The sequence below is a fragment of the Coregonus lavaretus genome (genome assembly GCF_964263955.1).
Source record: "Coregonus lavaretus genome assembly, chromosome: 23".
Taxonomy (NCBI): Eukaryota; Metazoa; Chordata; class Actinopteri; order Salmoniformes; family Salmonidae; genus Coregonus; species Coregonus lavaretus.
In genome coordinates, this window is record NC_140010.1 from 13,469,065 (window position 1) to 13,496,275 (window position 27,211).

The 27,211-nt window shown below is 41.4% G+C and overlaps 1 pseudogene across 1 annotated transcript in view; it reads left to right on the plus strand.

The window, feature by feature from the left end:
* The window catches only part of LOC311098775 (corticotropin-releasing factor receptor 2-like), a 75,984-nt pseudogene that overhangs the window by 34,808 nt on the left and 13,965 nt on the right, over positions 1–27,211 (plus strand). The window contains exons 4-8 of the transcript XR_014615694.1: positions 16,739–16,824; positions 18,577–18,683; positions 19,083–19,200; positions 19,305–19,458; positions 26,394–26,454. The product of XR_014615694.1 is annotated as a corticotropin-releasing factor receptor 2-like (transcript). The remainder of the gene's footprint in view (positions 1–16,738; positions 16,825–18,576; positions 18,684–19,082; positions 19,201–19,304; positions 19,459–26,393; positions 26,455–27,211) is intronic.

A 27,211-nucleotide genomic window follows, 5' to 3' on the forward strand; every position in this document is an offset into this window, starting at 1 on the left:
TAGTTATGTTGACTATGACGTTAGGTGACAACAATGTATACTGTGTGTAGCGGTTAGCGGTTATGGTATGAAGGTTTGGCTTGGAAAGGGTTTTTCGCCTGGTCACAGACAGCTGTTGTATTGTGCACTGAAGTCCACAAGCGAAGAGAAAAGGTAAAAGGAGGAGAGCGTAGATGTGAGAAGGAATTATACAACAAGCAATTGATCATGATGTTTTTATGTGGATGCTATGAAAGTGAACTGCGTTTGCGGTGATCAAGGGTGTATTCATTCCGCCGATTCTGTTGAAAAAGGTTTCTTAAATGGAAGCAAGCGGAACGAAAAGGGGATAAACATACCTGAATTTGTCGAATGGAAACTCTTGTTTGCAACTGTTGGACTAATGATTACAACCTAATGATTACAGCTAGATGCAGGCAATCGTGTGCAAGGCGGTATTGAATGTGTCACTGTCTGGATTACTAAACATTTTCTCTTGGAGGCATAATGCTTATTGCTTACGAAACCAGCAAGCTGTCTATTAGAGAGTGAATATTTAAGTGATATTCAGTAATGAGGCATCAGGTCATTTACCATGTCCTGCCCAACAGACATCCAGACAGATGTGTTAAGGCTTAGTCTCTCAGGCAACAGCTAAATATGCACACACATGCAGGCGTGAACAAACACACAAACACACACACACTCCTTGTGACCGCCAGGTGAAAGAGGAAGCGCCGAACAACGAGATGGTGCCGTATACATTGTTGGATTACTTCATGGAGCAAAAATTTATTTTGTTTAATAATGGAGCATTTTCTCAATTCCAACGTTCCACCTGTAACTAGCCATGGGAGATTAGAAGACACCGGTCTTTTCGACCAAGTAAAGGTTGGTCGAAAATGTTCTGAATACAGCTAAACAGGAGCATCGTACGACTATCAACAGCTATCACATGCCAATGAAATTATTTAGCTAATGATGATAGTCTTTAGATTTTATATTGGCTGAAGGACATGATGCAGCAGGCAGGCAGGAGGAAAAGGATGCAAAAATGTGCAAAAATGGTGGTTTCATTCACAAAATAAGGATAGTGATGGTAGCAGTTGTTAGGATATATAATAATGTCGGCAAAATAGGCAAAAAGGACTTTCAAAAACAAAGAAACTATGAAAAAACAAATGGCCCCAAGGAAATCAAAATCAAACTGAACTCAATCCAGGATATTTGCTGGCCTAGGAAACGGTATACTGTCAGACAAATGTACAGCCTACAAACACGTAAACCCTCCCCATCAGAACACTGGTAAAGCCATGTAGAAATAGGGCCAACCTTGTGCCACTATCTGGGTAACATAACCTAGCAGGCGTAGAAAGATGCCTGAGCGGAGTTCCCACTTCCGTTTTTCAGTGGAAATGGTTGAAAACCGGATGTTAGCGTTTTCTGCCGACTCTGCATAGGCTACAACCTGGGAAAAACCATTGCCTCAACAAGCATGGGTGCCAATTATAACTGGCCAATTATATAATTTAAGCTGAAGGCTATACAAATGTATAGAAGCAGACTTAATCATAGCATCACATAACATTTACAGGCTCTTCTCCATCCAACCAGTATACATTTTCAACATGAGAGATCTCATTAAACAAATTAATACATTAGCTACATGAGCAGAGCTCCAAGAGGCGGCGGGAAGCACTCTTTTCATGCCACTTCGATACCAAAGTGACTTTTTCGTAGCATGTTAGGATAACTTACACAGCAGGTTAGGAGAATTAACATAGCAGGTTAGGAGACTGAGGTTAAGGTTAGGAAAAGGGTTAGGGTTAGCGAAAATGCTCTCCTAACCTGCTACGAAAATCACTTTGTATCAAAGTGGCGTGGAAACAGTATGTCCCAAGAAGCTGCTGGGAATAGAAACAAGACAAACACAATTGAAGGAAAATAACTCAAATTACACAGATAACTGGGGCACTTGCTAGCAATAAGGGTAGGATTAGCATTTACAAGATACACATTTATAGAAAGGTTGTGGACTTGTCACTTGGGGCAAGTCAAAGTTAGCCTAATTCAAGAGCGCACAAGGGAGAGTGGGGCTTGCATTTGGGAGCGAGTGTATTTGAGCAGCAGTAGGCTTAGTGTTGATTAAAATGTTTCATATTATTATGGTGTAGGTCTAAATGGATACATGGATTGCATGTGGAGTTGTGCCCAATAAATGTGCATTAAAGTAGGATGTCCAATCCAAATCGCATCTTTTGACCTCCACTATGATACTCCGCTAAATGGAGTTAGTGGAATTTTTACCCTTGTAGTATGGCCAAAAATAGGGTGACTAAATCAATGGAGGCCAGAGAAAAAAGTGGTCAGACATCAGGAAAATAGCATTGTGTCAGCTAGGCTGGATGGTGTGCAAGAATTAAAGCTAACTGACACCGTTGAACTCATCATCTTTCTTCTTGAATCCGGAAGACATAAAACAATATAGAGGTAAGATACAGTGGGGAGAACAAGTATTTGATACACTGCCAATTTTGCAGGTTTTCCTACTTACAAAGCATGTAGAGGTCTGTAATTTTTATCATAGGTACACTTCAACTGTGAGAGACGGAATCTAAAACAAAAATCCAGAAAATCACATTGTATGATTTTTAAGTAATTCATTTGCATTTTATTGCATGACATAAGTATTTGATACATCAGAAAAGCAGAACTTAATATTTGGTACAGAAACCTTTGTTTGCAATTACAGAGATGATACGTTTCCTGTAGGTCTTGACCAGGTTTGCACACACTGCAGCAGGGATTTTGGCCCACTCCTCCATACAGACCTTCTCCAGATCCTTCAGGTTTCGTGGCTGTCGCTGGGCAATACGGACTTTCAGCTCCCTCCAAAGATTTTCTATTGGGTTCAGGTCTGGAGACTGGCTAGGCCACTCCAGGACCTTGAGATGCTTCTTATGGAGCCACTCCTTAGTTGCCCTGGCTGTGTGTTTCGGGTCGTTGTCATGCTGGAAGACACAGCCACGACCCATCTTCAATGTTCTTACTGAGGGAAGGAGGTTGTTGGCCAATATCTCGCGATACATGGCCCCATCCATCCTCCCCTCAATACGGTGCAGTCGTCCTGTCCCCTTTGCAGAAAAGCATCCCCAAAGAATGATGTTTCCACCTCCATGCTTCATGGTTGGGATGGTGTTCTTGGGGTTGTACTCATCCTTCTTCTTCCTCCAAACACGGCGAGTGGAGTTTAGACCAAAAAGCTCTATTTTTGTCTCATCAGACCACATGACCTTCTCCCATTCCTCCTCTGGATCATCCAGATGGTCATTGGCAAACTTCAGACGGGCCTGGACATGCGCTGGCTTGAGCAGGGGGACCTTGCGTGCGCTGCAGGATTTTAACCCATGACGGCGTAGTGTGTTACTAATGGTTTTCTTTGAGACTGTGGTCCCAGCTCTCTTCAGGTCATTGACCAGGTCCTGCCATGTAGTTCTGGGCTGATCCCTCACCTTCCTCATGATAATTGATGCCCCACGAGGTGAGATCTTGCATGGAGCCCCAGACCGAGGTTGATTGACCGTCATCTTGAACTTCTTCCATTTTCTAATAATTGCTCCAACAGTTGTTGCCTTCTCACCAAGCTGCTTGCCTATTGTCCTGTAGCCCATCCCAGCCTTGTGCAGGTCTACAATTTTTTCCCTGATGTCCTTACACAGCTCTCTGGTCTTGGCCATTGTGGAGAGGTTGGAGTCTGTTTGATTGAGTGTGTGGACAGGTGTCTTTTATACAGTTAACGAGTTCAAACAGGTGCAGTTAATACAGGTAATGAGTGGAGAACAGGAGGGCTTCTTAAAGAAAAACTAACAGGTCTGTGAGAGCCGGAATTCTTACTGGTTGGTAGGTGATCAAATACTTATGTCATGCAATAAAATGCAAATTAATTACTTAAAAATCATACAATGTGATTTTCTGGATTTTTGTTACTGACCTCTACATGCTTTGTAAGTAGGAAAACCTGCAAAATCGGCAGTGTATCAAATACTTGTTCTCCCCACTGCAGATATCGATTTTGAGACATGACGTAGTATTTTCATATTTTAGTTAACGGTTTTCATATTAATGCATTTCTCACAAAAACTATCTCTGTGAAATGTCAATGGAGCACTGAGCATACAGCAAGCTTTTTATTTTCAAAGCCTTTTATATTTACAGATTTTCCCAATTGTTAACAGACATTTGCTGAAACTACATCTCAGGTACTCAAAACTCTAAGCACAAAACAGTTCGCCAATTTCCCCAAACCCCACAGACATCTTGCAAAATGAAACACACCAATCAAAATCATGTACTCCATGCTCAAAATGAAACTGCATACAAATGAGACACACACACACACATCAAATGAATCTAACTTAGTGACAAACGACATCACACTAATGTGACATATTCAAAACACTACTATCAGAACCTATTTCATTGTAAAGACTAATATTTTGTTGTTATACTGTATATTGTTTGTATGTACTCAAACAAGAAAGGAACACAAATGCAAAAATTTTAGTTTTATATTTCAACATGACTCAATACATGTCAAACAGCATACTGTAAGCACACATACAGTAAAAATGTAAACATACAGTACATATTTGTTGCATATGCAAAGGAAGACAAATAGGCTTGTTTGTACTACTGTACTGTATGTTAGATCAATTGTACAGAACAGATAAAGAAACTGTCAAAATACAGTACAATCTCAATCATAAGTCAAGAAACAAATACTCCATTGCGAAAACAAAATCAGTCATGTCTGTTGTTTTGGTCCGGCCACATGGTCTGGCATGACGCATCCACCCCTGACAGGACTCTGCTGGAATGTCACCACAGGCCTCCTCCATTGCCTCGAGAACGGCCATATGTTCATGGGGTTTACGATCATACACCTTCTACTGCCATGCTGAAAACAACTCCTCAATGGGGTTTAGAAATGGGGAATATGGTGAGCGATAGAGAATTGTAAACCTGGATGGTCATGGAACCAACTGTGGACCTGAGCAGCCCGATGGAAACTCACGTTGTCCCAAATTAGAAAAAACCTTTGCTGCTCAGGATCACCTGGCCCTCTCTGCTCTAGCTGAAAATATTGTCATGTAAGGTGTTCAGGAAATGAAGGAGATGGGCAGTGTTGTATGTTCCAAGGGTGGCATGGTGGTGGAGGACCCCATTGTGGCTCATAGCTGCTCATATGGTGACATTTCTCCACGCTGGCCAGGTACCTTAATGATGACACGTTGACCAATGATGTTCCTTCCTCTCCTCCTCGTCTTCGCTAAATTGAATCCAGCCTCATCTATGAATATGAGTTCCTGGGGGATGGGACTTGCATCCAACTCCATGATTCTCTGAAATGACAGTAAATACTGTAATTGCTGTATAGTAAAGTTCACTGGCAACATCAAAGAGTCTCTAATGTTTCAAGAGTGTAATACTAGTACATTACTTGCTTGCACATATTCTTACCGTTTATCGTTCACTCTTTGGGAGTTCCTTTCAAATGGGACTCTGTAGATTTGCTTTATCCGGAGATGGTGTTGCTTAAGAATGCGGTTTATGTTTGATACGCTCACTCTGATGTTATGGAAGATGGCAGGGTTTCCCGCAGTCTTATGGGATTATTTTCAATTACCATTTGCACAATGGCAGCCTCCTGTTCGTCTGTAAATAGCCGTGGTCGTCTTTCAGTTCTACAAAAACAAAATAGCATACAGTACAGTAAACACTACAGTAATACAGTATACACGATAAACATGTTACAAAGTAGTGTAGCTCCCAATTTCATACATACAGTAATACATGAAACATTTACTTTGTTTCCCCTTACAGTATGTATTGGAATCTACAGTCTTTACTGTGCTTTATGTTGTACTACTGTCAAGTAGTAAAAGTAGTAGATAGGTCCGATGTCTGCAGTACATACTGTACCTATTCTCATTTCGGAATGTCCGGATGATGGATGCTATGGTGAAGGGGCTCAGATTGGGCTGCACTCTCTGCCCAGCCTCTCTCAAGGTCAAACCATGGTTGACCACATGGTCCACCACAGTCGCCTGAATTTCATCAGAGATTACTCTCCCTGTTCTTGGTTTTCCTCGACCTCTACCCCCACCCTCACCTCTACCTCTACCTCTACCTCTACCTATACCTCTACCTCTACCCCTACCTCTACCCCTACCTCTACCCCTACCTCTACCTCTACCTCTACCTCTACCTCTACCTCTACCTCTCTCTGCCAAGTTTGCTTCCATTGTTCTCCAAACACAGGAGTACTCACCTGTGGCCTTTTTATCCATGATCGCAAAGTGAACATATACGCAATTAGTGTTTGCACATGTGAAGAGTGATTGTGATCAGTTGGTAATTGTGACTCACCACCTGGATTTGGTCTTATGTAGAAACATTTGAAATGCTGTTTTTTATATTGGATAAAAGTAGAGACTCGGAGCTACAACATTGTATATCATACACTGCATTTTTGAGGAACAATGGGAAAGTAATTCTGCTTTGAAAGTTGATAAACTTGTAAACTCACTTTTGAGAAAATGGCATTTTAATGTTTTGGTATCTAGTGAAGAGCTCTTCTTTGTCTACACCCATTCAGCATCGTTCACACCCTCTTAAGCTTTAGCCCCACCCATCTCGTTTCGCTCTCGGAGCATTCAGAGTGCACACTTGACGCTCTGGCCGATGATTTGTTTACCTCTGGATAACATGAAAACTGCCTAAGCGCTATGCTGGCAACAATTTCATAACACTTTTTTGTTTACTGACACCGGCCATATTCAATGGGTGTTGTACACTTTAGCTTAAGACATGTAGCTAGCTAGGTAAACAACATGTAAGATCACACATGTCACATAACGTTAGTTAACGAGCCAGCAAGCTAACGTTAGCTAGTTAAACAACAATGAACAGTGCCAAATCATGTCGTTACTACCCTGCATGAATCTGCTGGGAGCTAACCAACCAGGTTCAAAGTTAGCTAGCTAACATTAGGCTCTAACTAGTAACAAAGCAAATGGATCTGGGATACGAATAATAACGTCATACACGTAACGTTAGCTAGGGAGCCAGACAGCGAATGTTAGCTAGCTAACAGTACACTTTAGCTTAAGACATGTAGCTAGCTAGCTAGGTAAACAATGAACCTAGCTAGGTAAACAACGTTTAATATCACACACGTCACGTTAGCTAACGAGCCAGCCAGCTAACGTTAACTAGATAACGTTAAACAACAATGAATAATAACGTCATACACGTAACTTTAGCTAGGGAGCCAGCCAGCTAACGTAAACTAGACTATCTTACCCGTATACATCATCATGCATGAAGGACGCGTCTCCCTGTCACGGATCCCATGATAGGGTTGCCCTTAGTTTGAAGATATAATCCGGGGACAGGTGTTTTCGCTATCTCTTTAGCTATCATACTCTAATTCCACTGATTTCAAAACTCGATCCTCCAGAAAGTGGAGAGCAACACTTACGCAGCTCCACTACACAATACATTTTTAAAAAGCTGCGTTCGACAGGATTACCAACACAGACTGAGCTCAAATAGACAGAAGCCTTCTATATGGCAGATCAATCCTCTCTCCTCTCTCGGCATGTCCAGCCCACTCATTATCTCAGCCAATCATGGCTAGTGGGAAGGTTGCTGTGGCTTAACAAACAAGGCTCGTAATTTAACAATTTTATTCGTATTTACAGATGGCATACACGTTTGTTATTAAGGGACATGAAAGTTCACATGTTCCAGAAGGCATTTCTGGCCAAAAACGCATTTTGATAAAAAAATGTTTTAAAAACTTCAAATGGCTCTCCTGTGAAGTCATGACTTGCGACATACGCCTAGTTTCCTGAAACGGGTCACAATTGTGTTTAGCTTGTTGAACAGTGTTTATTTTCATTTCCACACAAGATATTTTAGTTGTGAAGGTTGTGCCAGAGGTAGAGAATTGTGTGTTGTGTTCTGCCAAAATGTTTGTTATAGAATTTCAATCTGAGTATAAAGCAAAACATGTGCCAGTAGTATTGCAGATTTGGTGTATGGTTGTGCTAAATTAGTTACAGGTTTGGGTCATTGTGCCTCATGGGCCAGTTTTAGTGTGTAAACATTTGGGGGAAACTGTAATATGAGATGAAAGGCGAGTTCCTAACGAGTTCATGAAGCTAAACTAGAGCTCTGTGAGGTGTCCACAACGATGTGGGCAGACTTTTTGATCAAGAGAGACCTTAAGAAAATATGCACATTTTCTCTTTAACACTAAACATATTTTACAGTTATAAGGAAGGTGAAATCTTATAGTTCGTAATTATATAATTTGATTATGCTATATTTAGAACACATATAAGTCATTTCAAGCCTTATTCATACAGTTTTGTTGAATAGGAAATAGCCTACATCATATAAAATATTTCATATTTTCATATTTGTACAGTGTACTTGTGCTTGTGTCCTCAAAAGTGACTACACCTCAGCAATGTATAACTTTTCTTACCAGAAAGGAGAGATTTGAACCTTTCTTTGAGTATGTAGCATTACTAGATATTGTTTATGGCCCTCTCGTGATAAATAATAACTTTTGGGGATTATGTAGATTACATTTTCGATTACATTTAGTTACATTTAACTGGTTATACTGTATATATTAGCGTGTTTGCCGTCATTGTACAGTAGGGTTCACATGCCTTTAATACCTCCAAGATCTCTCTTCCTTTTAATTTTTTTTATTTCCAGGCACAGTCTGGAATACTAGATGTTTCTTAATGCCCACAGTGTTTTTATGGTCCTCTGTAGCTCAGCTGGTAGAGCACAGCGCTTGTAACGCCAAGGTAGTGGGTTCGATCCCCGGGACCACCCATACACAAAAAATGTATGCACGCATGACTGTAAGTCGCTTTGGATAAAAGCGTCTGCTAAATGGCATATTATATTATTATTATCCATCCTGTATGCATGAATTTATTACTTCTTTATTCTCATATAAATGTGTAAATGGTCTTAAATAATTCCACTCCATAGTATCTGTTTATTGTACTGTATCCTATGAGATTATGTTTTATTCTACTAAATGAGAGCATTGCTCGATCACTGTTAGTCAAGAACTGCTGCTAGGCAGGCACAGTGAATGTGACTGTCTGTACTGTTTGCCATTGGAGCATATGTAATTCCTGCCTTGTTAATGCATGCCTCAGATATTAGCACAACAATGTTAGGGATGAGTCAGTGTTATTAAATGTTCTGTCTCATTTACAAAGATTTCGAGGTGCCTTAATTAGCATTTTAATTAGCCAGTATATGAGGTTGATTTCCATACCACTTTCTCAGGGCCAGAAACTGCTCATTGTACTGTATGTATAGCAATAGTAAAAGCATGAGGGCATTAGGCTCATGGTAGTATGGGGGTTAGAAAGGTTGCTGTCAAGTGGGTAGGGCTAGCCCTTTCCATACCACTTATAAAGCAGTAGTAAAAGCATGAAAGCATTAGGCTCATGGTAGTATGAAGGTTAGAAAGGCTGCAGGCAAGGGGTTTAGGTTTCACCCCTAATGTCTCTAACTGATTGGGTCAGTGGCAAGGTGACTTGTGGCTTTTGCTTTAGTGGGCTAGGGTTGTGGATCAGGGAGTGCTTTCACTTGTTCACTGCCAGCCTCTGAGGGAGTGCTTTCACTTGTTCAGTCCCGTCCATATCTGACCTCTGACCAAGCTATGGCCTGAGAAGGAGCAGCCTGCCAGATATGGTGTTGGATAGGGACTACAATGACAGTATAGAACGGCAGTGTGTGTATCTTCTCAGTATGCCGTTTGCGGGAACATTTGTGGTAGATATGGTGCTGTAATTTACTGACAACATTACTAGCCTTTAAAATAAATAGCTCATTCTACTCCACTACTCTGTTTAGAATGCACTGATCCATTTGCAAATTATATATAATTATCTATCTGTATAAAAGTGCTATATTTCTCCAGAATTTGACAGCTACCCCTTTAAGAATCTCATTCATCATGTCATCACATTGAAACGTCTGGGTCAGAGAATGAAGAAGTCAATTCAATTTGGTCACCAAATGCTCTCATTCTGGGCACTTTTCCAAAGAGACAAATGCTGTTTGTGTGTTGCTCAGTGACCTTAGATAAAAAGGGCCTATCATATTATATTGTGGCCTGAAAGTTACTCTCTTAGTCTGTCTATGAGCCTGGGGTGTTGTAGTAGAATTGTCTGTTATTTTGGGGTGATTTTCATTACATACGCTGAAATCAGTGTCTACTGTATTTCAGTAGATGTCTACTGTAATGAATCTACAAGAACATATAATGTTGAGAAAAAATATGACATTGAAAAAAAACTTTAATAACTAGCCCTAGGTCTAATTTTGTCCTTAGGCTGTTCCTTTTTTAGAACTCATGAGTCAATGTCAGAGATACTACTGCATTAGAGCAGGGATTCACAAACCCGGTCCTGGGGCCCCCTCTGGGTGCACGTTCTGGTTTTTGCCCTAGCACTACATAGTTGATTCAAATAATCAAAGCTTGATGATGAGTTGGTTATTTGAATCAGCAGTGTAGTGCTAGGGCAAAAACCAAAACGTGTACATGGGGGATGGGGGGGGGGGGGGGGGGGGGGGGCTGCAGTGTAATGCTTTGTGATCTGAAACAGAGGTTTGTCATACAGGGTCAGATCTCTCAGGGATAGGACTTTAAAGTGGTCTGCCAGACAGGAATTCAAGACAACACGCTATCGGTGGTGAAAGCTGTTGTTTTACATATCATTTAAAAATAATATAAATTGCATTCAGATGAGCTGTCTAAGCACCTTTCGACTTCATTTGCTCTTTTCGTTGTTGAATATTCAATATATACAAATGTACCTGGAAACACTTTAACAAAATGTGTGACATTAGTAAACATTCCCTCTCGAAAATAATCAATTTACCTTTCATAATAGTATCAGCAAACATTACATCTTGAAAATGATCAATTTACCTTTCATAATAGTATCAGCAAACATTCCCTCTTGAAAATAATCAATTTACCCTTTATAGCAGGGGTATTCAACTCTTACTCAACGAGGTCCAAAGCCTGCTGGTTTTCTGATCTACCTGATAATTAATTGTCCCAGGTCTAAATCACACCCTGATTAGAGGGGAACAATGAAAATACACAGTGGAACTGGCTTCGAGGTCCAGAGTTGAGTTTGACGGCTTTAGAGCAGCAAAATAAATATGAATAAATATTTTTTGTAGAGATCAAACTCAAAAAGTTTGTCCCCTGGTGAGTGAATTTAAAAGCCTTTCCCTTTATGTTTTTTTTATTTATTTTACATTTAAGAATTTCATCCTTGCCATGTTAAAATGGATAGGCTGTCACTCTAAGGCTTGAAAAGGAACATCAAAGAAGCCATTGACATATCTAGTTTGTGTCATTGTGTTTTGAAGCACTGCTGTTTTTCTTTTATCTGAGAATACCGTTTGACCCTCTTGACCTCTTGGCTTTTTGAATTCAGGCAAACTACCCCCTAGCCTTAGCCTGTCTCTGATGTCTGGTTAGAAAACACCATCACAGTGACAGATATGCCTCCATTTGTTCTGTCTTAAAAAGACATGCCTAACTCCCTTAAGATGGGAGGTTTATCTACTGTGCTTTGACATGCCCCAGGTCATACAATTTAATATGAAATGTCTGGAAAGCGCGACTGGCGTAACTGGCTCAGGTGGATGACTTGCATGGAATATAGAGTCAGTAATACATCACTTTATAAGAGTTGTTTCATATGTAGAAGCCTGGAAACTCATCTAAATCTAGGAGAACATATACTAATATATATCAAGAGCCTAATAATTATATTTTTTTATTAGATTTGATTGTGTTTTTTATCACTAACATTAAAAAGGGGGTATGGAATTCTACAACCTGCTCAACCCGTACAACCAGCTGGATTCTCTTCAACCCTTGGGAAACCTCCTTCAACACTATAAACAACATACACTGAGTGTACAAAACATTAGGAACACCTTCCTAATATTGAGTTGCACCCCTTTTGCCCTCAGAACAGCCTCAATTCGTCAGGGCATAGACTACAAGGTGTCAAAAGCGTTCCACAGGGATGCTGGTCCATGTTGACTCCAATGCTTTCCACAGTTGTGTCAAGTTGTCTGGATGTCCTATAGGTGGTGGACCATTCTTGATACACACAGAAAACTGTTGAGTGTGAAAAACCCAGCAGCATTGCAGTTCTTGACACACTCAAACCGGTGCGCCTGGCACCTACTACCATACCCTGTTCAAAGGCACTTAAATATTTTGTCTTGCTCATTCACCCTCTGAATGGCACACATACACAATCCATGTCTCAATTGCCTCAAGGCTTATTTTATTTTTTTAACCTGTCTCCTCCCCTTCATCTACATTTTAGTCATTTAGCAGACACTCTTATCCAGAGCAACTTACAGTTAGTGAGTGCATACATGTTTTTTGTTTTTTTCATACTGGCCCCCCGTGGGAAACAAACCCACAACCCTGGCATTGCAAACGCCATAACTGAGCTACACGGTACTAATTGAAGTGGATTTAACAGGTGACATCAATAAGGGATCATAGCTTTCACTTGGATTCATCTGGTCAGCCTATGTCATGGAAATATGTTTTGTACACTCACTGTAACTGTACACAGAAACCTCAGTTTCTCCTTATCCAAGTCCAATGTAAGCTCTGAAACTGCCTCTATAGTGCCATGGTTATGGAAAGAGAAACAAATATCTGAATAAAGTGTCTTCATCATGCGTTATGTACAGACGGTTAGTCAGAAACTCTTTCCCTGTACCAGTGCTTCAAATGACTGCTGGCTCTGCGGAATACCTCACAGGCACAAGCCTGAGTATTCCCAGAATGCCACCCAATTACTTTGGATTTACTTTGTCAACTCTGGAGTTTGAGAACAGAGGAGGATGAATCTTTAGGCAGTCAGAGGTATAATCCAATTCTCTCAATACCCTGAAAATACACTCAAAATGTATTTAGTAGATCTTTCATCCGTGAAACAAGACATTTGTCGTCCCGTACAGTACTGTACAATACTTGCCCTTAGATTTGAGTAGCAGCAGCTTGTATAAAATGCCTCTGGCAGTGGATCAATGCACATGTCCAGTTAGTTTTGTTGAACAGGGTCAAATGAACAGACTCAATGTATTTGGTTGGGTAATGTCATTGATTGTTTTGCCTTGTCTCATGGGACTCATGCTGCCTGTTTGTTCCAAATGATTTAACTGAAGGTGTACGCTGCATCCAATCCAACTGTATAGATTCTTCATGGTTAAATATCCATCCAGTGCAAAATAAAAACATTGATTATGAGCGGAGGTCTTACTGTTGATTAGGAAATACCATTGAACTAAGAACAGTAAGACTAAACTCACACTTAACTGATTGCGTGATACCTCATTATGCAGACATGTTAGCTTTATTCATAATCAGGTGTTGTCCTTTGACTTGTGTCTCAGTAAATCCTCATGTGTTGAAAGGTAATAAACCAGATTGCAAGGCCAGATCTGATCATCTTTATTTATCCCCACTGCCACTGCTGTCCACTAACTCAGCACACCCTGCTCCTCCAACCAATCATCAAGCCAATATTTAGCTAACAAAGGTCAGTGAACATGCCCCACTTTTCCATTTTCCATTCATTTCCATACTAATGTTAGTTGTATACATCATGATTTTGTAGATCTCATTATATAAAAGAGATACAATCATAAAGTATCAAAATGTTGAAAATAAAATAATGTGTTGGTGTACAAGAGGCGTTGAAAAGGACTGATTCATTTGAAATGATCTGATTCTCTTTCATGAAATGGGCATAACATGGTGCACAAAATTAAGAGGATTAAAAATAAGTTTGAAGTGGTCTTCAAGAAGGAGATAAAAAAGTCTCATGTAGAAAATGGGGAAATTAAAAAACTATGTTCAAAGTCGATTACTGTAAGAGGTTTTAAAAGATATGCAAACATATTAACTGGAGGACTAAGAGGCTTTGCAAATCCCCTTTCATAAATTAAAATTTTTATTCCTAAAGTGTCCAGAGTGGCAGAAAAAAAGATTAAACTGGTCAACTTTGAACTGAGGGCCAAAGTAACAATCTTGTCTCGACTCACAGGAAAGAGCTAAGTGAAAGACTGTTGTGTCACTACTTTGGACTTAATAACTGCTACTGTAACTGAAAGATTGAAAGTGTTACCGATTGTTGTGTAAATTATCGACTTAATCTTACACATGAATGATTGTTTAACTATTATTGACTTACTACTATAAGTGGCATAATGCTATGTAACGATTATCGACAAAATAAATGAAGGATTATTTAAGCAATAACGCCCTCGAACCCAGGGATTATGGCGTGGTAACTCCTGACTAAGGGCTGTTCTGAGGCCCGATTTGAAGCCGATTCTAATCACTCTATTCATTCGACGTTGCTATGCTAAACAAATCATTGGCATGTAGATAGCTAGCAGACATTCAATGATGATGAGAGATAAGAACTTCAATAAATAATTATTTTATAAATATCCTACTTTTGCATTCTGAAGTTACTACGCAAGCGGGCCTGTCGTTAGTTATTTTCTCATGTTTTGACCCAGTCGTTAATTGTAATCATTCTATTCATTCAACGTTGCTATGCTAAACAAATCATTGGCATGTAGATAGCTAGCAGAGATTCAATGATGATGAGAGATAAGAACTTCAATAAATAATTATTTTATAAATATCCTACTTTTGCATTCTGAAGTTACTACGCAAGCGGGCCTGTCGTTAGTTATTTTCTCATGTTTTGACCCAGTCGTTAATTGTAATCATTCTATTCATTCAACGTTGCTATGCTAAACAAATCATTGGCATGTAGCTAGCTAGAAGAGATTCAATGATGATGAGAGACAATAACTTCCAATAAATAATGATTTAATAACTATCTAATAGGCGACATACAGAGAGCTCGCATTTGTCAAATTATACATTGTTGCACAGGTCGTAGAGGCAGACAGGTATGTTTATACAACCCCAACTATTGCAAACCAAATAGTAGATTGGAAAAATAATGTGTAGATGCTTTTTCCCCGAAGGAGTTAAGTTATGAATTTCCTGCCTGGGCTGTGGGACAGTGGAATTATGACATTAACACGTCATGGTATTTTGCGGGAGTTGTTGTCCCACAACTCCTGCATATCAACCAATCAGCATCCAAGATCCAAACAACATGTTGTATAATGTTGTATAACTATCATCGTCTTAATCCTACACTTAATCCTACACAACTATTATTGACTTAATAACTACACTGAACAAATATATAAACGCAACATTCAAGTATTTCACGACTCGGAATAGATATATGCTGTTGGTCACAGATAATGTTTTCTGATGTCAACATTGTGAACAGAGTGCCCCATGGTGGTGGTGGGGTTATGGTATGGGTGGACAACGAACACAATTGCATTTTATCAATGGCAATTTGAATGCACAGAGATACCGTGACGAGGTCCTGAGGCCCATTGTAGTGCCATTCAACCGCTGCCATCACCTCATGTTTCAGCATGATAATACACAACCCTATGTCACAAGGATCTGTACACAATTCTTGGAAACTGAAAATGTCTCAGTTCTTCCATGTCCTGCATACTCACCAGACATGTCACCCATTGAGGATGTTCGGGATGCTCTGGATCGACGTGTATGACAGCGTATTCCAGTTCCCGACAATATCCAGCAACTTCGCACAGCCATTGAATAGGAGTGGGACAACATTCCACAGGCCACAATCAACAGCCTGATCAACTCTATGAGGCATGCAGCGCGACACATTTTTTAAAACCTTTTTTAAGGTATCTGTGAGCAACAGATGCATATCTGTATTCCCAGTCATGTGAAATCCATAGATTAGGGCCTAATTATTTTTTGGGGTGAAGTTTATTAATTCGACCATTTAAAAAAACAAGCACTCATAAAACTTGAAAAAGCCATACATGCACATGAATAAAATCATTGAGGATAACACACAATAAAGTCTGGGACTTATTTCCATTGTGGTCCTCTTAATTTATTTCAATTGACAAATTTCTTTATAATCTTTGAAATTGTTGGATGTTGCATTTATATTTTTGTTCAGTATATTATCGACTTACTTCATAACTGTTACTACACATGAATGATTGTTGTTTTACTATTATCTACTTATCTTAAATACAGCACATTAATATGTATTGTGTAATATTGGACTCAACACAGATTGCAAGACTAAATTCATGCATTTTATATTTGGCCTATAGGAGCAATCAGCTATGAGTACACATATTAATTTGATCACTCTTTTGTTGCTGAGAATTGTCCTGCATTACAGGAAATGCAGATGAGCTTTGTGAATTACATAAACTCACTTGAAAACCAACACTAACACACGGTTATATTAACAGTATTGCACTTTTCATTGTAGCCTACTTTTGGCCAGCTAATAGCCTAACCACTGATCAAGCAACATTATGGACTAAACGTTCAAATCCTGTTGCTGCAATATTATTTTGCTGTGACAGTATAGTTCAAATTAAGATCCTACATCTGTATATTTCTGTTAACCCTATTGAATATACTTGTACTTGGATTGTAGCCCTTAAGTAATGTGACCATACATTTACAATCCTCTCACTCCTCTTTTCGCAGGGAGCACTTACAGAGAATGCATGGATAATGGAACGTGGGCTCTGAAGAGCAACTACTCCAGTTGTGAACCCATTTTGGAGGAGAAGGTTGGTATGACTATTGGTTATGCAGATCAAACCCTATGCCTTCTCCTTTATTATGCTTGTTGCAAGTAATCTGTTAGAGACAATGTTAACAACCAGAACCACATACACTACATAACCAAAAGTATATGGACACCTGCTCATCGAACATCTCATTCTAAAATCATGGGTATTAATATGGAGTTGGTCCCCCCTTTGCTGCTATAACAGCCTCCACTCTTCTGGGAAGGTTTTCCACTAGATGTTGGAACATTGCTGCGGAGACTTGCTTCCATTCAGCCACAACAACATTAGTGAGGTCGAGCACTGATGTTGGGCTATTAGGCCTGGCTCGCCGTCGGCTATCCAATTCATCCCAAAGGTGTTCCAATGGGGTTGAGGTCAGGGCTCTATGCAGGCCAGTCAAGTTCTTCCACACCGATCTCGACAAACCATTTCTGTATGGACCTCGCTTTGTGCATTGGGGCATTGTCATGCTGAAACAGGAAAGGGCCTTTGCCACAAAGTTGGAGTCACATAATTGTCTAGAATGTAATTGTGTGCTGTAGTGTTAAGATTTCCCTTCACTGGAACTAAGGGGCCTAGCCCGAACCATGAAAAACAGCCCCAGACCATTATTCCTCCTCCACCAAACTTTACAGTTGGCACTATGTATTCGGTCAGGTAGCGTTCTCCTGGCATTCATCACTCCAGAGAACGCGTTTCCACTGCTCCAGAATCCAATGGCGGCGAGCTTTATGCCACTCCAGCCGACACTTGGCATTGCGCATGGTCATCTCAGGCTTGTGTGCGGCTGCTCGGCAATAGAAACCCATTTCATGAAGCTCCCGACGAACAGTTCTTGTGCTGACGTTTCTTCCAGAGGCAGCTCTAGCAGGGCAGAAATTTGACGAACTGACTTGTTGGAAAGGTGGCATCCTATGACGGTGCCACGTTAAAAGTCACTGAGCTCTTCAGTATGGCCATTCTACTGCCAATGTTTGTCTATGGACATTGCATGGCTGTGTGCTCGATTTTATACACCTGTCAGCAACGGGTGTGGCTGAAATAGCTGAATCCACTAATTTGAAGGGGTGTTCACATACTTTTGTGTATATAGTGTCCTCAGATCAACCTGTTAGAAATGATGACGTACGATATGTACTAGATAACACCAATTCAAATGATATCTTTGGAATGATTGTGTAACATGATAAGCAGATTATTTTCATGCATAGTTTAGGACATTCAAAATGCTTATATTTATGTTTTCTGCTTTACTGATGTCACAAATACGGAAGGATTTTCACATGTAGTGCGCAATTAGTTGTGGCCTAATTATCTCACATTTCTGATTAGGACATATTTATAGCACATTTACTATATAATAACAGTTTAGCTGTATTCTGCAGTGCTATTTTAAGTTTAACTTTCAACGACACTAGCTACTCCCTTTTTAAGGTTCAGAAGCAGGTCCTTCAAATATTAGCTCAATACACAAAACTCTGGTTTATGCAAATCAGTATAAAATGTGGAAACAAATGAAATCCTAGCTTTTTGGAATGTTTATTTATTTTTACTAATCCAGTCAGCTAAAGTATGTAATTTATCATCAGAATGTTCCACATTTCCATTTGTATGTATTATTGATATCTTTTGAAGGTGAATTGTGCATTGCAAATGTATGTCTCTGTCAATGTGTATATAACCCCTTTATTTTTTATTTTTTGTGTCTATCGAGATTTTGAAGTAGATCTTGTGATATTCTCCCCACAGAGGAAATATCCAATGCACTATAAGATTGCTCTGATCATCAACTACCTAGGCCACTGTATTTCTGTGGGAGCTCTTGTCATAGCCTTCATTCTCTTCTTATGCTTAAGGCAAGTACATTTACATTTACATTTTACATATTTAGCAGACGCTCTTATCCAGAGAGACTTACATGAGTACAGAAATGGTACCCTTCTAAATGTATCTGCAGTGCATGTGACCTCTTTCAAAATAATAAGTGAAATGTATGTGAACTGCAGGACTGCCCTCCTATTAGGCTAACTCGCTTAATGTATTTTAGGTGTCTATGGAAAGTATACACTGTGTTTTGATGGTTGTTAATCTAACATAAAAATATATAAAATATCATTGATCAAGTAAATTGCACCCAAGAATAAAATGTGGTCAAATGTATACCTGTCGCCTGCTATAGGAATATGTTTAGGACCGGAATATTGTAACTTTAGGTATGTAGACTAAAACATTGGTTTCTTTATTTCCATCTGTAGGAGCATAAGATGCCTCCGAAACATAATCCACTGGAACTTGATAACAACCTTCATTTTGAGGAATGTTATGTGGTTCCTACTTCAGTTGATTGATCACAATATACATGAGAGCAATGAGGTAACATTCGTTACATATTATTATTTATTTGAACAATTCACATGACTGTTAAGCTTTTTATTGCAATAATAACTAACTATGTTTGTTTTTCTATCTTTCTACAGCCTTGGTGTCGTCTTATAACGACGATATATAACTATTTTGTGGTGACCAATTTTTTCTGGATGTTTGTTGAAGGATGCTACCTTCACACAGCCATTGTGATGACTTATTCAACGGACAAGCTAAAAAAATGGGTCTTCTTGTTCATTGGCTGGTGTAAGTGCATGATAATTAATAATGTTCAGCATCACCAAGCTTTTGAGTACCAATTTACTATGTCAGACTATGACAAGTGACTGACTTCTATCATAAAACTCTGCATAAGGCAGTACTGACACCGCCTAAATATGAAACATGAAATGGTAGTTTACCCTCTTTTCAAAACTGTCAATCATATTGTCACCTTCATGAGCCATTGTGACAGTCTGGTTAAAAAAAACTGTTTCTAGAAATAGGAATATCAATTTACTGTAGCTATAAGAGGTAAATCCCCACAAATTACACAGAACAGACCAGGGATTTTATTCATTCACCACCATCACAAAGGGTGGATGCTACAGAATGCTTGAGTATACGTATTTAGACAATGAAGCTAAATATCGCTCATTAGCAAAACAACATTCCATCCCATTTCCCTCAAAGCACCTTGTGTGATTAAACCAAAAGCATCTAATTTCAAGAAAATACCAAATGCTATTGGATTGTGCGGAAATCAGAGGTGGTTGTGCATCAGTTCAGGCGTGTGATTGAGCGAGCAATTGATGGGATGGGCAGCAGATGCCACCAGTCATCACCACATAGATTACCCACGCTCACCTAGAGCTGAAGTGTTAGTGAAAGCACATTGCAGTCAGGAGAGACTAACACTTATGTTAGAAGCTGACTCACACCATGGAGAGGCACCTGAAATGACACTGGAGTAGGCTTGAGTCATTTGCCTCAGCTCAGCTCAGTGCTGAGCCATCTTGCCGTTTTCTTTATGTAACATGTAGTGTAGGACTTTATATGCACTGGCATAATTTTTTTTATCTGAATGGATATGTATATAGCTCACATTTAAGTGAATCATCCCAAAGAACCCTTTGAACTTATTGTAGGCTATGGTAAAGGCCAGGGTATAGTAAATACAGCCAGTATAGTTATTAGAAATCTCATTTTGGCCGTCTGGCATGTGGGTTAATTTAACATAGACTTGATCTTTTTCTTGATTAGAACAACTAAGCGTTGTCTAGGTATTTGTATTTATTATGGATCTCCATTAGCTACTCTTCCTGGGGTCCAGACACATTAAGGCACATGACAAAATAATGCTGTCGGATTAATTAGGGGGTGGTACATGTTTAGTGCCCCTCCCTATAAGCATGCTGAAAGTCAGTTGTTAATTTGTTTACTGTGAAATAGCATTATATCTGGTCAAACACAATGTTTTCCAAAAGTTTACTAAGGGTTGGTAGCAGGCTGATTGGTCAGCTGTTTGAGCCAGTAAAGGGTGCTTTGCTATTCTTGGGTAGCGGAATTACTTTTGCTTCCCTCCAGGCCTGAGGGCACACACTTTCCTGTAGGCTTAGATTGAAGAGATTACAAATAGGAGTGGCAATATAGTCCGCTATCATCCTCAGTAATTTTCCATCCAAGTTGTCAGACCTAGGTGGCTTGTCATTGTTGATGGAAAATAATTTGTTCACCTCTTCCACACTCACTTTAGGGAATTCAAAATGACATTGCTTGGATTGACAGAGGCATTCAGGGGAGTTAGAGGAATATAAATTAGGTTACTTACATTATGACTTCCAACACCCTTGGGAAAGTATTAGAAGGGCAGCAGGTAGCCTAGCGACTAAGAGCGTTGGGCCAGTAACCGAAAGGTCGCTGGTTCGACTTCCAGAGGTGACTAGGTGAAAAATCTGTTGATGTGCCCTTGAGCAAGGCACTTAACCCTAATTGCTCTGGATAAGAGTGTCTGGTAAATGTAAGATGACATAGCCTAATACAGACAGAAGCATGTCTGTTCTAGTAAATATATTCTCAAGTACTTTATTTTCTCTGTTACGCTGTGTGCACTGAACTGACATGCATGATTGCTGCTGACACTGATGTTCAGATGAAGGGAATTAAATAGTCTATAATGTGCACCATCGCAGTGCTCAACTCAAACAGCTGTGTGTAGCCTACTATAGCTAATGGCAAAATAATTCAAAGCCTATACTTTTTCACTTAGGATGTAACTTTCCAGTGCTACTATTTTTGCCATGTAATGTTGTTACTAAAACTGAATCAGACAACCCCATAGTAGAATAGTTGACCTAGTTACCTAGTCGGCTTGTTGTTGTGTGTTCAATGCGAGAGTAATATTCCTCTCGAGGCGCATTCAAGTCAGGAAAGCCATAGGAGGAAAACATGTATTCTGACAAGCAGTCAATGCACAAAAATTCTTCATGCAATCACGGGAAAACACTTTTGAAAGCAGTTTTGGCAAATGTATTTTGTAAAGGAGTTTTGGCCTTTGTTATTGTTTATTTCTCTACTCCTTCAATTGTTTTTTTTGTTTTTTTACAAATGCAGTTTTACAACCAGAGTTTCTAGCATTGTTCAGGCCCAGCTGCATAATAGAGCTCTTAATAATATGGGCAATTGCGTCTTAAAACGGCAATGACAAATCAAATTTTATTTGTCACGTGCCAAATACAACAGGTGTAGACCTTACAGTGAAATGCTTACTTACAAGCCCTTAACCAACAATGCAGTGTTAAGAAAAAAAAGTGTTAAGTAAATAATAAGTAAATAGATAAGTAAAAAATAACAAATACTAATTATTAAACAGCAGCAGTAAAGGGAGGCTACATACAGGGGGTACCGGTACAGAGTCAATGTGCGGGGGCACCGGTTAGTCGAGGTAATTGAAGTAATATGTACATGTGGGTAGAGTTAACATTTAAATTTTTTTTTACATTTTAGCAGACACTCTTATCCAGCGCGACTTACAGTTAGTGAGTGCATACATTATTTTTTATTTTTTTCATACTGGCCCACCGTGGGAATCAAACCCACAACCCTGGCGTTGCAAACGCCATGCTCTACCAACTGAGCTACGTCCTTGCCGTCCATTCCCTCCCCTACCCTGGACGACTGTGCGCCGCCCCATGGGTCTCCCGGTCGCGGCCAGCTACAACAGAGCCTGGATTCGAACCAGGATCTCTAGTGGCACAGCTATGCAGTGTGCTATGCAGTGCTTTAGACCACTGCGCCACTCGGGTGACTATGCATAGATAATAAACAGAGTAGAAGCAGTGTAAAAGAGGGAGTTGGGTGGGGTGGGGGTGGGAGGGAGGGAGGGAGGGACAATGCAAATAGTCTGGGTAGCCATGATTAGCTGTTCAGGAGTCTTATGGCTTGGGGGTAGAAGCTGTTAAGAAGCCTTTTGGACCTAGACTTGGCGCTCTGGTACCGCTTGCCATGCGGTAGCAGAGAGAACAGTCTATGACTAGGGTGGCTGGAGTCTTTGACAATTTTTAGGGCCTTCCTCTGACACCACCTGGTATAGAGGTCCTGGATGGCAGGAAGCTTGGCCCCAGTGATGTACTGGGCCGTACGCACTACCCTCTGTAGTGCCTTGCGGTCGGAGGCCGAGCAGTTGCCATACCAGGCGGTGATGCAACCAGTCAGGATGCTCTCGATGGTGCAGCTGTAGAACCTTTTGAGGATCTGAGGACCCATGCCAAATCTTTTCAGTCTCCTGAGGGGGAATATGCTTTGTCATGCCCTCTTCACGACTGTCTTGGTGTGTTTGGACCATGATAGTTTGTTGGTGATGTGGACACCAAGGAACTTGAAGCTCTCAACCTGTTCCACTACAGCCCCGTCGATGAGAATGGGGGCATGCTCAGTCCTCTTTTTTTTCCTGTAGTCCACAATCATCTCCTTTGTCTTGATCATGTTGAGGGAGAGGTTCTTATCCTGCTACCACACGGCCAGGTCTCTGACCTCCTCCTTATAGTCTGTCTCATCGTTGTCGGTGATCAGGCGACAAACTTAATGATGGTGTTGGAGTCGTGCCTGGCCATGCAGTCATGGGTGAACAGGGAGTACAGGAGGGGACTGAACACGCACCACTGAGGGGCCCCCGTGTTGAGGATCAGCGTGGCAGATGTGTTGTTACCTACCCTTACCACCTGGGGGCGGCCCGTCAGGAAGTCCAGGATCCAGTTGCAGAGGGAGGTGTTTAGTCCCAAGGCCTTAGCTTAGTGATGAGCTGTGAGGGCACTATGGTGTTGAACGCTGAGCTGTAGTCAATGAACAGCATTCTCATGTAGGTGTTCCTCTTGTCCAGGTGAGAAAGGGCAGTGTGGAGTGCAATAGAGATTGCATCATCTGTGGATCTGTTGGGGCGGTATGCAAATTGGAGTGGGTCTAGGGTTTCTGGGATAATGGTGTTGATGTGAGCCATGACCAGCCTTTCAAAGCACTTCATGGCTACAGACGTGAGTGCTATGGGTTGGTAGTCATTTAGACAGGTTATCTTAGTGTTCTTGGGCACAGGGACTATGGTGGTCTGCTTGAAACATGTTGGTATTACAGACTCAGTCAGGGACATGTTGAAAATGTCAGTGAAGACACTTACCAGTTGGTCAGTGCATGCTCGGAGTACACGTCCTGATAATCCGTCTGGCCCTGCGGCCTTGTGAATGTTGACCTGCTTAAAGGTCTTACTCACATCGGCTATGGAGAGCGTGATCACATAGTCATCCAGAATAGCTGATGCTCTCATGCATGCTTCAGTGTTGCTTGCCTCGAAGCAAGTATAGAAGTGATTTAACTCGTCTGGTAGGCTCGTGTCACTGGGCAGCTCGCAGCTGTTCTTCTCTTTGTAGTCTGTAATAGTTTGCAAGCCCTGCCACATCCGACGTGCGTCGGGCCGGTGTAGTACGATTCAATCTTAGTCCTGTATTGACTCTTTGGCTGTTTGATGGTTCGTCGGAGGGCATAGCGGGATTTTTTATAAACGTCCTTGAAAGCGGCAGCTCTACCCTTTAGCTCAGTGCGGATGTTGCCTGTAATCCATGGCTTCTGGTTGGGGTATGTACATACGGTGAATGTCGGGATGACGTCATCGATGCACTTATTGATGAAGCCAGTGACTGATGTGGTGTACTCCTCAATGCCATCGGAAGAATCCCGGAACATATTCCAGTCTGTGCGAGCAAAGTAGTCCTGTAGCTTAGCATCTGCGTCATCTGACCACTTCCTTATTAACCGAGTCACTGGGGATTCCTGCTTTAGTTTTTGCTTATAAGCAGGAATCAGGAGGATAGAATTATGGTCAGATTTGCCAAATGGAGGGCGAGGGAGAGCTTTGTGTCTCTGTGTGTGGAGTAAAGGTGGTCTAGAGTTTTTTTTCCTCTGGTTGCACATTTAACATGTTGGTAGAAATTAGGTAGAACGGATTTAAGTTTCCCTGCATTAAAGTCCCCAGCCACTAGGAGCACTGCCTCTGGATGAGCATTTTCCTGTTTGCTTATGGCCTTATACAGTTCATTGAGTGCAATCTCAGTGCCAGCATCGGTTTGTGGTGGTAAATAGACAGCTACGAAAAATATAGAAGAAAACTCTCTTGGTAAATAGTTTGGTCAACAGCTTATCATGAGATACTCTACCTCAGGCGAGCAAAACCTAGAGACTTCCTTAGTATTAGATTTTATGCACCAGCTGTTGTTTACAAATATACACAGACCGCCACCTCTTGTCTTACCAGAGTCAGCCATTCTATCTGTCACGATCGTCAGGGAGAGAAGTAGACCAATGCGCAGCGTGATGAACGAACATGTTACTTTATTATATTAAAGCACGAAACAAAACAATAAACGACTCGTGAAGTCCACGGTGACAATGACCGAACACGGAACAAAAACCCACAAACACAAAGTGAAAAACAGACAGTTAAATATGGCTCCCAATCAGAGACAACCAGCCAACAGCTGACACTCGTTGCCTCTGATTGGGAGTCACTCAGGCAAACATAGAAAACAACAAACTAGAACCCCCAACATAGAAATAAACCACATAGAATGAACACACCCTGGCTCAACATATAGAGTCCCAGAGCCAGGGTGTGACAGTACCCCCCCCTAAAGGCGCAGACTGTGACCGCGCCTCAATAAGAGCAAAACAGGGGAGGGCTGGGTGGGCATACCTCCTCGGCGGCGGTTCTGGCTCCGGCCTTGCCCACCACCCTCCAATAAACCCCCCATAGCGCCCCTGGTCCGGTCTGGCCCCGCTGGCTGGAGCTGACCTGGACGTAGCAGGAGCGGCTAGCTTCAGCTCCGTTGTGGAGCAGTTGAGCGGTACCTGATTTGGCACCGATGACCCAGGCACGGGTTGTGCCGGACTGACGACGCGCACCCCTGGCTTGGTGCGTGAGGCAGGAACTGACCGGACCGGGCTGACGATGCGCACCCCTGGCTTGGTGCGTGGAGCAGCAACGGGCCGGACCGGGCTGACGATGCGCACCCCTAGCCTGGTGCGTGGAGCCGGAACGGGCTTCACCGGACTGACGACTCGCACCCCTGGCTTGGTGCGTGGAGCCGGAACGGGCCTCACCGGACTGACGACTCGCACCCCTGGCTTGGTGCGTGGAGCCGGAACGGGCCTCACCGGACTGACGACTCGCACCCCTGGCTTGGTGCGTGGAGCCGGAACGGGCCTCACCGGACTGACGACTCGCACCCCTGGCTTGGTGCGTGGAGCCGGAACGGGCCTCACCGGACTGACGACTCGCACCCCTGGCTTGGTGCGTGGAGCCGGAACGGGCCTCACCGGACTGACGACTCGCACCCCTGGCTTGGTGCGAGTAGCAGGAACGGGCCTCACCGGACTGACGACTCGCACCCCTGGCTTGGTGCGAGTAGCAGGAACGGGCTGGACCAGGCTGACGACTCGCCAGATCAAAGTAGAACTGGACGGATCCAACTGGCCTCAATGGATTCCCTTAATTCATCTCTGTAATAGCTGCTAAACACAGCAGCCTGATTCCAATTTAGATGTTCCTACTCCCTAGTGATATTAACACTATCACTCAGACGTTGTCGTCTTCAATACTTTTAGATGTGATGTTGTTTGGCAAATATGTAAATAAATGATTTCTTTCTTTCTTTCAGGCATTCCATGTCCTATAATTGTTGCTTGGGCCATTGGGAAGCTTTACAAAGAAAATGAACAGTAAGCACAAATTTCTAATTAACAACAACAGTGGAATCTCAAGCATTTTATAATAAGTAGTTTGTGTTGTAGACATTTTGTTGTATCTGATTACCTTTGATGGAGTGCATAGAAACCAATACATGTACAGTACTAGTCAAAAGTTTGAACACACCTACTCATTCCAGGGTTTTTCTTTATTTTTACTATTTTCTACATTGTAGAATAATAGTGAAGACATCAAAACTATCAATTAACACATATGGAATCATGTAGTAACCAAAAAAGTATTAAACAAATTCTTCAAATAGCCACCCTTTGCCTTGATGACAGCTTTGTACACTCTTGGCATTATCTCAACCAGCTTCATGAGGTATTCACCTGGAATGCATTTCAATTAACAGTAGTGCCTTCTTAAAAGTTAATTTGTGGAATTTCTTCCCTTCTTAATGCGTTTGAGCCAATCAGTTGTGTTGTGACAAGGTAGGGGGAGTATACAGAAGATAGCCCTATTTGGTAAAATACCAAGTCCATATTATGGCAAGAACAGCTCAAATGAGCAAAGAGAAATGATAGACCATCATTACATTAAGACAGGAAGGTCAGTCAATACGGAAAATGTCAAGAACATTGAAAGTTTCTTCAAGTGCAGTCGCAAAAACCATCAAGCGCTATGATGAAACTGGCTCTCATGAGGACCGCGACAGGAATGGAAGACCCAGAGTTAACTCTGCTGCAGAGGATAAGTTCATTAGAGTTACCAGCCTCAGAAATTGCA